This window comes from Nycticebus coucang, unplaced genomic scaffold (assembly GCF_027406575.1).
Source record: "Nycticebus coucang isolate mNycCou1 unplaced genomic scaffold, mNycCou1.pri scaffold_65, whole genome shotgun sequence".
NCBI classification, from domain to species: Eukaryota; Metazoa; Chordata; class Mammalia; order Primates; family Lorisidae; genus Nycticebus; species Nycticebus coucang.
In genome coordinates this window covers 426,774-438,580 of record NW_026515591.1, presented here as the reverse complement: position 1 = coordinate 438,580, position 11,807 = coordinate 426,774, and the positions used below count along the sequence as shown (strand labels likewise).

Here is an 11,807-nt window from a genome sequence, read left to right as displayed (position 1 = left end):
TGTGGGACCAGAAGGGAAAATTAAAACCAAACAGCCAATAACTTAGCTATACAAACTTCAAAAACAGACTATTTTGAGGTTGCTGTGAACTATGATGATGCCACAGCACTCCATGCAGAGGCAACAGACTGAGACTCTGTCTCAAAAAAAAAGTATTATATATTATAATATAAGCAAATAATATATAATATAAGCAAAATGTCACCTAAGCCATTATCGGATTCACATTGCTTGTTACTTTCCCAACATGGGACTGAATCTTAGCTGCTTCCATGGCTGAGGTTAAAGTTTCTGGCAGAATTTGATCAATGTTTCCCAAGCAAGTAATCAAAATAATTAAAAAGCAATGAATATAATTCTTGCCTAATCAATCGGCAAATTGCTAATAGCTGCTGTTGGTAATGTGGGGAGCAACAGACTGTCACCTAGTGATGGTGGCAGTGCGATAAGATGGTCTTCTGCAGAAGGTAATCTGGCAAAATGTGTTCAGTTTCTTTTCTTTTCTCTCTTCATTTTTTTTTTTAGACAGAGTTGAATTTTGCTCTGTCACCCCAGCTAGAGTACAGGGGAGTCATCATAGCTCACAGCAACCTTAAACATTTGGGCTCAAGTGATTCTTCTCCTCCAGCCTCCACCTTCCACGTGCCATCATGCCTGGCTAATTCTCCTATTTTCAGTAGAAATGAATGTCACACTTGGCTCAGGCTGGTCTTGAACTCACAAGTTCAAGCAATCCTCCCACCTCAACCTCCCAGAGTGTTAGGATTACAGATATGAGCCATCACACCTGGCCTAGTTAGTTTCTTAACATGTTTTTTTTTTTCCCCTAATGAAAGTACACAAAAATGTCCATCACAGTGTTCTTAATGACATTGAAACCTTGGAAGCTATGTAAATGATTAATAGAGAACTGATCAAATAAATTATAGTACAGCCAGTAAAGATACCCATGATGTGTTAAGTTTAATAAAAGAAGGATTACAAAATATCACATGTAACATTACTACAGTTTCTGTACATATATATGTATTTCACACTATTTTAAATTGCACATGAACTTTATGGCCACCTTGTGTGTGTACATATATGTATATACACTATACACATAAATGAAAAAAATTTAGCAAAATATGGTGGGAGAATTAAAAGTAATTTTTCATTTTTTTCTTTATGCCTTACAAATTAATAATTGTCTTTTATACTCATTTCTTTTTAGTGGATACACACTTCCTTAGAGTGTGCTTTTTACTGCTATCAGTTTTCATTCAGGTTTTAATTTAGGGTGTGGGCTGGGGAGAGAGAAATGAGCCAATTCTTAGGTTCTTTGGGCAATTTTCAGTCTAGGCAAAAGAAAACAACTCTGAACTCCCTCCCACAGTCTGCTCCTTAAAATCACCATGAATATTTGAATTCATGTCTTCCTTGACAAAAAGATTCATATAAAATTTCTTGAAATAGCCAATTTTCCTTGCACATAAAATTTTCCTTGACTAAGAAAAGTTGCATTTCATCTCAGTAGTTCATTTACTGCATATATTTGGGTCGTTCGACATAAATAGCCTAGACTGTATAATAAAAAAATGATCAGAGAAGGGTAGAATTGATCAACTCATCTACTGTGCAAATATATTTTCCACCCCTATTATACACTGGGCACTAGGGCCCTGGAGATACAAAGGCAAAAGACCACAGCCCTTCTAGGGAAGACCTTACACTTGCTGAGAGAAGATTATAATACAGAGCCTGTGTACAAGATGAAATGGTTGGGGAAAGAGTGCCCAATTTCTTAAGAGGGTTGGGGGTCAGAATAACTTTCATAGAGTACGTGACACTGGGCTGGCACTTGAAGGCTATGTTGGAATTTGCTATAAATAGGGTTTCTCGGAAGTAAGTTTTCTTTCACCTGAAAGAAGTGAAAGATAAGCTTTCCTTGAGAGCAGCTAGAAGGTCAAGGTGGCAAATTAACCTCTTGAAGAGATACCTGCTAATGAAAAGAGTTAGAGGAGACATTTCCACCTTTTCCTAGGGCCACTTCCTCCCAGGTAACTTCAGTGCTGTTAGTAACAGGGGCATCTGATGTTGGTGCTGAGGCCTTCATTGTCCTTTATAGAAATAAGATGCTTTTGGCAGGAACTTGCACAGTGATACTGAGTGTGTTAGTGTCAAGAGGACATATGATAGAATTTTCAAGCCCCATACGAAGGGGCTATGGTATGAGGGCACTGGAAGGGCAGGAACTGTCATGTGAAGTCTGAGATAGTTTAATTTGGTGGGACCTGGTATCAGCATTTTAGAGCAGGAAAGCTTAGAAAACAACTGGTCCTCATTTTACAGGTTAAAAAAATTAAAAGTTACTGAGATTGCCAACGTCTTAGCAGCGGCCTTCTTCGTGAATAATTATGGAGTGGAATCTTCTGTGTAAAGGTCCTCTAGTACATCTCCATAGACCTTCACAGGGGTGGGAGGTGGGCCTCACTCTGCTCACGTGACAGCAGAGGTGCTGCTCAGTTTCCTAGCTTCCAGCTCCTGTGTTTCTTCTGTTTAGATAGTCAAAGGTCAAAAACTGACTAAGAACAGATGAGTTCTTTCCTTTTGCATCATTTTTCAACTTTTCAAAGGGCTTATAATAAACCATCATTTTCCATTATTTATTTAAAGGATTTGTTTTACAGAATTTGTAGTTCTTGGGAACCCCTCTGTTGTACTTATGAAGTACACAATCTGATTCTTACTCATCTCTCAACATCCAAGGAATCCTAGTATTAATATTCATGGTTTAAATCACCCAAAACAGAATAAGAAGGCTGAATTAGCCAGTAATGTTTGTAACTTTCCATAAATATCTTACATGTATAGAGTCAGGAAATAACTTCTCCCTGAGATAGAGAAAATGATAGAAAAATTTATGAAAGAAAAGAACTTCTGCCCTTACTCTCACAGGGACTGTGCCTGCAGAAGGGTATCCTAGGCTGGCCCCTAAGATGACCACAGCACGTCAGTTTGACTTTGTGTAACCATATGATGCAGGAGAATGCAAAGTGGTAGGCTTAGCATCATTTAATAAATATGTATAATGGTTAGAGAAATTAGAAGTTCAACTAAAGGCCTCAATCTTCAACAAGAAGTGTCATATTTAAATAAGAAAAGCAATATGAAAATATCTCTTTACTCCAACTGAAGCTTAATCAGGTTTCAGAAGTAGGCTATCATTGTGAATATTGATTTGGCCTAAAAATAAGAGAACAGCTTAGAAAAGAGCTGTATATTTTTTATGACATTTCCTAGTGAGAGAGGATATATGTATATTGAAAAAAAGATGGAAAGGAAAGGAAAGAGGGAGAGAAGAAAAAGAGAGGGGGAGACGGAGAGAGGAAGGGGAGAAAGAGGAGCAAATGAATGAATTAAAGAATGAATGAGAGAATGTATATCAGTTCTGGAAACAAGTATTAATTTCTTTTAATAAATGAACTTTGTTTTCTAACCAGCATTTCATTTGAAATAAATGACAAAACAATGGACATTTTCTTTTTTTTTTTATTAAATCATAGCTGTGTACATTAGTGTGATCATGGGGCACCATACACTTGGTTCACAGATCGTTTGACACATTTTCATCACACTAGTTAACATAGCTTTCGTAGCATTTTCTGCAGTCCCAGAATTCTAAGGGCTTACAAAAATTTATAGGTATCCTTGTATAGAGGAGGTTTTGCACAGATCTTCATATGGATCCACTGTTCTGCTGGCCTCCAACTCTGAGTCCCTGTGGGACGCTACTTCCCAGAGTACATACAGTTCCTATGTTCCTTGCTAATTGTCCTCACTAGATAAACCTAGATGCTGAATTCTAATTGCCCAATGCCCAGGTTCACAAAGCTCACTCTATCATGACAGGTGCAGATTTTCCTGAATACAGCTTTTATAATGGTCCACATTATAGTTTTTTTTTCATATTAGCATTTTGAAAAGTATTATTCAAAAAGTGAATACACCCAGAGCCAACATGAGGAAAGCCTATTGACATTTGTTTAATCAAATATTTATTTAGTATTCCCGCAATAATAAATTTCCCCTTTACGTAACCACTTTTTAAACTTTATAATATTTTGTTAAATGTGTACCTCATGGGCAAGAGGATATCTTAAGAGAGAGACAGATGTTAGCATTCATTAGACCATTCCTCAATCATTAATGTTCTCCACGTTTCTTTCTTGTGTCAGGGAACGGTGCCCAAAATGCTGATGTCAAGATAAAGGATATAGTCTTACCCTCAAGGAGCTTATAGAATAGCTAGATGACTGGGTTCTTAGGTGGATTTGTCCACTAAAGAGAGTAGACTTCATAATGCCAAACTCTCCTATTTCATGGGCTACCCCTTCTGAAATCTGATGTTTATTTTTCTGTAGAGCAATTCTTTCAACGTGTCCTATTGTCTTGGGAATAATAAACATTCAAAAAAAAAAAAACACTATTTATCACCTCCCATCCCTGAGTAGTATGTGGACATTGTGGTCTATAAAATGCCCCCCAATAATCCCCTTTCCTTGTGTGCATGTCCTTATGTAAGTAACCTCTTCCTCTTGAGTATGGACTAGACCAAGTGACTTACTCCTAACCAATAAAATATGGCACAGAAGGGCTCAGTGCCCATAGCACAGTGGTTACAGAGCCATCCACATACACCAAGAGTGGCAGGTTTGAACCCAGCCCTGGCCAGCTAACCAACAATGACAACTTCAACAACAAAAAGTAGTTGGGCGTTGTGGCAGGTGCCTGTAGTCCCAGCTAGTTGGGAGGCTGAGGCAAGAGAATCACTTAAGCCCAAGAATTTGAGGTTGCTATTACCTGTGACACCACAGCACTCTACACAGGGTGACAGAGTGAGACTCTGTCTCAAAATAAATAAATAAATAAATAAATAAATAAATAAAATATGGCACAGAAGATAAGATGTCATTTCCATGATTAGGTTAGAAAAGATGGTGACTTCTGTCTCTATTGCCTTCTTGGTGAAGCCAAAGGCCATGTTGGAGAAGCCCAGCTGGCAAGAAACTGAGGATGTCTTCTAGACAATAGTGATCTTGGACCGAGCCCTTCAGTCCAACATTTCATGAAGGTAGAACTGAATCCTACCAACAACTGCATGAGCTTGGAAGCAGATTCTTCCCCAGTCTGGTCTTCTTATGAGACCTGAGCTTTGGCTAACTTCTTGATTACAGCCATATAAAACACTTATAAAAAGGACCCAGTAAAGCTGAGCCCAGATTTCTAACTCACAAAATATAAGAAAATACATGTACCTTATTTTAAACTATTAAGTTTTGGGGTAGTTTGTCATATAGGTAACGAATACAGAAATCATCCCATTTCTTAAGGAGTGGACAACAGAACTGGGACCTGACCACTCATTGTAGCACAATGTTAAAGGTCGTGCTCTCAGTAACTGCACAGAGATTGCTCAATCTGTGTTTCTAGCTGTTTTTTTTTTTGTTGTTGTTGTTGTTGTTGTTTGTTTGTTTGCTTGTTTTTTAATATAGGGTCTTGCTGTGTTACCCAGTCTGGTGTTGAACTCCTGGCTTCAGGTGATCTTACAGCCTCAGCTTCTCAAAGAACTGGAATTATAGCTTGATGTAGTATTTATTTATTTATTTATTTATTTATTTATTTCACCCTGAGGAGAGTGCCATAGCATCATAGCTCACAGCAACCTCTAACTCTTGGGCTCCATCAATTCTCTTGCCTTAGCCTCCTGGGTAGCTGGGACTGCAGGCACCTGCCACAACTCCTGGCTATTTTTAGAGGCGGGGTCTTGCTCTGGCTCAGGCTGGTCTGGAACCTGTGAGGTCAGGCAATCCACCCGCCTGGGCCTCCCAGAGTGCTAGGATTACAGGCATGAGCCACCATGCCTAGTGCTGACGTTCTCTCAAATTATCTTGATTTCTGCTCCTGTAGATTTTCCAGCTGGAAAGTCTCTTGAGCAACTCCATCCCTTTAGTTTTCACCCCACATCCCACCTGAAAGAAATAGTAATGCATATTATAATTGTCCACTAAGACTACATGTTCCTTGAAGGTAGAAGAGTATTTTATACTTGGGCTTAGGGAATGCCCTTTCTGATGGGAGAAAGCTCGCTAAACAGTGAATGATGGACTATATTCTCAGATTCAAAAGACAGCAGAAGACCCAGGAAAGACCTCTGAGAATTCTGGATGTTCATGGATATGGGATGGGGAGGAGCTGCCAAGCAGTCTTTTATGAGGCTTTAATGCACAACTCACGAGACAATCATAAGAAACTTGAGAAGAATCCTACAGAATCATGGTGATACTGTGTAAAACTTCCTCCAGCAGCTTTTCAGAATCGCTACAGCAACAAGTTTGAGCATTGTTTTCACTGATTTTTACTGATTATAGCAGATGTTCCCTGTGCTGTGCTATATAACCCAGTGATTTTCAACCCGTGTGCCATGACACATTTGTGTGCCAGGAGAGGATCATAGGTGTGCCAAGGAGATTTTTAAAATCATAATTAAATTATTTTTGAAAGATTTTTATAGCAAAGTAACTATATTCTTTTTTTTTAACTCTTTTTTTTTTTTTTGATCAACTTAATTTAACTGTGCTGGGAGATAAAAAAAGTTGAAAGACACTGCTATAATCTCTGGGTACTCACCATCCCAGTAAATACTAGGGCACCCTACTGCAAACACCCACAAATTTCCACTGGACAGCTTCACCCTGAAGTGCAAGTGCAGCTCTCAGCCAATGACCATGGGAATGGGAGGGAAAACCCCTAAGCTTCCTCGCCTTCCTTGTGTGGGATGACTCTAAGATGAATTCTAGCTGTCATCTGTAGTTCCCTTGGTAGCACTGAACCCTGTGTGCTCATGGAGTAATCCGTTCAATAACATTTCCTTAGGTCAATTCCAAACAAAACTTCTGGGACTCAAATCCTCATCTTGAAGTTGGCTCATGGGGAAACAACCTAAGATGCTTGTTAACAGACAGACAAATGTAGAAGACTGAAGCTGCAGTCTTGTTGACTTAGTCCTGCTGAAACTGCCTTGTTTAAGCACTGCAGAGAAGAACGAGACTTGACCTGGCTGTGTGGGATCCAATGGAGAAGGCTGGGAGAGGGCGGGACCTGTAAAGTTTGCTCAAGGTGCTGAGGTGAACTGAAGGCTCAGACCTGGCTGCCAGCACAGAGAGAAAATTAGGCTCCAGGGAAGTAGCCAAAGGGTGTAACAGGCGCTCCTAGTTTATATAAGCAGTTGGCCTGGGATCAGGTTTGTAGGACTCTGGGCCTGTATTTGACAGGAGTGCACAGTGATGGGTGAATTCAGGTTATAGTTGGATATCCAGGCAACCAGGCAGTGATAGGGAACATTGTCAGCTGGGCACTACACTTGGGCATCAGTCAGGGTCAGAGGGAGCTGTCTGTTCTCTGATGATAAGCTGCTAGTACAAAGCAGGCCCCAGTCCTTAAGGAGACTCTGGTCTGAACAGAAACAACACATGTACTTGGGAAAATGGAACAAAAGACAGCTGAATCTAAGACCAAGCTGGAGTGATCTTCAGGTTGTCATATCATGTGTTCCTGCTAGGGACTTAGCCCTGCATCTAGGGTGGTGAGTGGAAAGGTTCAAATACTTTCTGCCTAAGGTCTGATTGGCTCTACTAGAGAGAGGATGAGCTCACGGGTGAAGATGAGGATCAGATTGCCTAAGAATGAGGAGAAGAAAGCTGGAGAAGCAGTAGACTAGAAAGGGCTTGAAGCCAGAAGTCAGTGCTGAGGCACAAAGTCTGTCAAGACCCACAGATCTGGGGCAATGGTGATCTCTGGGCCAGGGGGTTATGCACAGCACAGTACCCCTGGTGAAACTCAGGTAGGCACTAACCAGTTAAGATGGACACTAGCCAGTACGTCCACATCTGCTGAGTGTCAGCCCTGGCACCAGGGGACTGCCAAATAGTACTGACAGTATGTAGCTTTTGGCACCCTGGGTAGTAAATTAATACACAGAACTTGCTAAATGTTCTATTTCCAAGACTCAGACACATCAGGCTAAATTTGTATTAGGCCTGTTAGAAATTAGGGAAAGTTATAAAAACCACAGGAGTTTTCTGGGAAATGTAGCTATTTAATGACAGCATTTACGGATGCTTGTATCAAATATCTTTAAACTGACATTGAAATCTAGAGGAAGAAAATGTCAAGCTGTACTTTTCTCAAAAGAAAACCGCTGTCCTTATCTTTGTGTTGACAGACAATTTTTTTTTGATGATGCAGACTTCCCCATAATTTTTAGAATATTGATGAATAAAATGGTGACTAACAGCTATTATTCAACACAAAGCTTGGTTTCCTTTAGCAAAGCTAGAGGTTGACTTGTCATCCCACAAACCTCACCTCTGCCAAGGAAGGTCCAGAGAAGTCCTAAGAGATGGCTATGCTCTTGCTTTGGCCTCTGGACCTCCTAAGCTGTCCTGCTCTTGAATAGCAAAATATGAGTCACTTCTGCTACCACAATTGGCTCCAAGGGCCCCGGTACCAATGGGAAGTACACGTGTTTATTTTTAAGTAAATTACTTTATTCCTGGTTTAATCAAAAAGCTTTTTATAAGGTTTGGCTTTAAAATATATGCAGATATGGGGGCAGGGCACTGTGGCTCACACATGTAATCCTAGCACTTTGGGAAGCAAAGGCGAGTTCATTGCTTCAGCTCATGAGTTCAAGACCAGCCTGAGCAAGAGCAAGACCCCATTTCTAAAATTAAAAAAAAATATTATATATATTTATAAAAATGCATATATAAATATAAATATACATTTATATATTTAAATATATAAATATATATTTTTAAATATATAAATATATATATATATTTTTTTTTTTTTTTCTTGTGGCAGCTGCTTGTAGTTCCAGCTACTCGGGAAGTTGAGGCAGGGGAATCACTTGAGCCCAAGAGTCTGAGGTTGCTGTGAGCTGGACACCACAGCACTCAACTGAGGGTGACAAAGTGAGACTCTGTCCTAAAATAAATGAATAAATAAAATTATATGCAGATATCATAATCACTGAAGAATTTGGCAAAGATTCTTTTTTTCTATTTCTAATAATTTTTTTGGTAAAGATTTGTTTTATTTCTACTGGGGAAGAGAGAAAGATAAATAGAACTATTATCCAATTTGCTCTTCACTGTATACATATATACACCAAAAATACTCCAACAAAGAAAAAAACAAAAAAAACCAAGAATCAAAACCAAACACACCCTCAAACTGAACTAATACTTCATGTTTTGACAAAAAGAACAGATCCTGGGAGGAAGTGCAAAATGCAAAATCAAATGACCAAAAAAATGCTTAACAAACAGCATTATTTTTTGTTTGTTTTGTTTTTTGAGACAGAGTCTCACTGTGTTGCCCTCGGTAGAGTACCATGGCATCACAGTTCACCGCAACCTCAAACTCTTGGGCTTAAGTGATTCTCTTGCCTCAGCCTCCCAAGTAGCTGGGACTACAGGTACAACACCCGGCTATATTTTTTGCTGTTGTTGTTGCAGTTGTCATTGTTGTTTTAGCAGGCTCAGGCTGGTTTTGAACCCGCCAACCTGGGTGTATGTGGCCACCGCCCAAACAACGTTAGTAATATACAAAATATTTATATTACTGAACTAGTGACAGGTGATGTTCTCCATGTCTGTAAAACTTTGGAATCACATAGCTGATTTGTTAAATCTAGTCCATGAGAGCTTCCAAAAACTGGAAAAATTTTTAGTTAGCTTCATACTTTGATGCCTCATCAAAGTTTTCTACAAAATCTGGAATATCATCATCCTCCCCATCAATGTCTCCCAGGTTTGCTGCTTTGCTATCCAAGACTTGCGGTGGGAACCGCGCAGCTAACTTCTGAAGGCTTGTTAAGCTGTCAGCACCAAGCTGACTTAATATTTTGGGAAGATTTCTGTGATTGGTTTAGCTTCTCCATGACCGATAATTACCAAGGTTTAGCAGAGAGGGAAGCTTGGACTTTGGGATTGTTGAAATGAATAGCTGTCCCATCAGCTTTAATCATGTTCACAACGTGATCATACCCCTTCCATACCCGCTATATTGTTCACAGCCAGTTTTTAACGAGAACTCTGAAGCTTTTTGTCATCAACTGTAGCTGCTCTATGTACCACCTTCTTCTTTCTGTAAGCTGTACCCTTGCCCCCTATCCAGACCTGAGCCTGAAGTTTGACTAACTTTTCTTGATTCATGCTGTTGGTAAATCTGAAGCAGGGAGGGTCCTCCAATAGCCAGCACGTGGCAAGAGCAAGATCTGTTTCTAGACTTTAACACAGATACAGCCTTGCTTAAGTGAAAACCAATTCTAGGAACATATGGATCAGCACAAAGGATATGGTTCAATACAGCAACCTGATCTGGTAAAGAAGCCCTACTGAGCAGTGCCTTCACTGGAAAATGAACCACCTGAGGACTGTTATCTCATTATTGAGAGTTTAAGTCATTAGCCTATAGAAGAAAACACATTTTAGTGCAGAAATTCAGCTGTGAGTTTGTGTTTATACCTTGGTTTTTTAGCACCTGCTTAACTAATTAAAAAAAAAAAAGAATAAAACACGCAGTCTTTAGTAGACAGCCCCCACAATGTGAACAAGGTCAGATTTCAATTCTTCATTTGCACTGATCGAGGCTGTCAGACACCTTAACTTAGAGCCCGAATCCAGTGGCCAACAGGAGAGAAAGAAGCAGAGATGAAAGAAAACTCTTCAAAAATTCTGTTTAGGAAATCTCCTCTTTCTGAGAGGTTGTGTGCTTTGCATGTTTAAAGAAGCTATCTTTTGAGAGGTGCTATGATTTGAATGTGCCCTTCTAGAATTCACTTTGAACTTAATCCATTTGTGACAGTATTAAGGGTGAGGCCTTTGGGATGTGATTAAGTCATGAGGGCTTTCCTCTAAACACAGACTAGTGTTTACAAAGGCCGAGAGGGCACTAGCAGAGGCCCTTTTGCCTTCTGTCCATTCTGTCATGTGAGCACACAGCATTCATTCATGCCGTCCAGAGGATGCAGTAACAAGGCGCTCTCTTGGAAGAGAAGATCAGGCCCAGACTAGACACCGTACACACTGGGGCCTTGCTGTCAGAGTTCCCTGCAACAAGAACTGACAAGAAGTCAATTTCTATTGTTTATGAAGTACGAAGTCTGCTATTTTGTCATGACAGTAAAAACAAATTGAGTTAGGGGGATATTTTCAGACCCTGAAAACTTGACCAATCCTATCTCCAATCTGACTTTTTCTTCAAAGTATTTTCTCCTTCTCTCAATGTAATTTTTCTCAGGCAGAGAGTTGTATGTTGTGTTGATGCTATCGGGGTCTATTTCCGAAACTAACAGTATCTTATGGTGTCTGCAGGTGAGATGGGCTGTGACAGTGGGCACTCTCGGAGTGACATCGTCCAGGTTCATGCGGGCATCAGTCATGGTTTCTGCGTATCATTATTGTAAATAGAAATTGAGGCCAGGCATGCTGGCTCACACTTAGCTCTGTGAGAGGCCATGGGGGGAGTATTGCTTGAGACCAGGAGTTCAAGACCAGTCTGGGCTGAATAGTGAGACCCTGTCTCTACAAAAATAAACTAAAGAAAAAAGACATTGAAGCTCAAACCCCATTCCATTTTCTACAACTGCAGTTGTACCTTTAGGCCTTGAGGTTCTCCTCCTGCTCTCCTGGAGCTCTGAGGATCTGTTGTCAGAGGACAAGGAGAAGGCCAGTCACGGTCTTTCATAGCAGCAG

The 11,807-nt window shown here is 40.1% G+C and overlaps 1 pseudogene; it reads right to left on the bottom strand.

Moving 5' to 3' along the window:
* Positions 1-9,777: 9,777 nt before the first annotated feature.
* LOC128579555 (transcription factor BTF3 homolog 4-like) lies at positions 9,778-10,294 on the bottom strand (annotated as a pseudogene).
* Between the last annotated feature and the right edge of the window lie 1,513 nt (positions 10,295-11,807).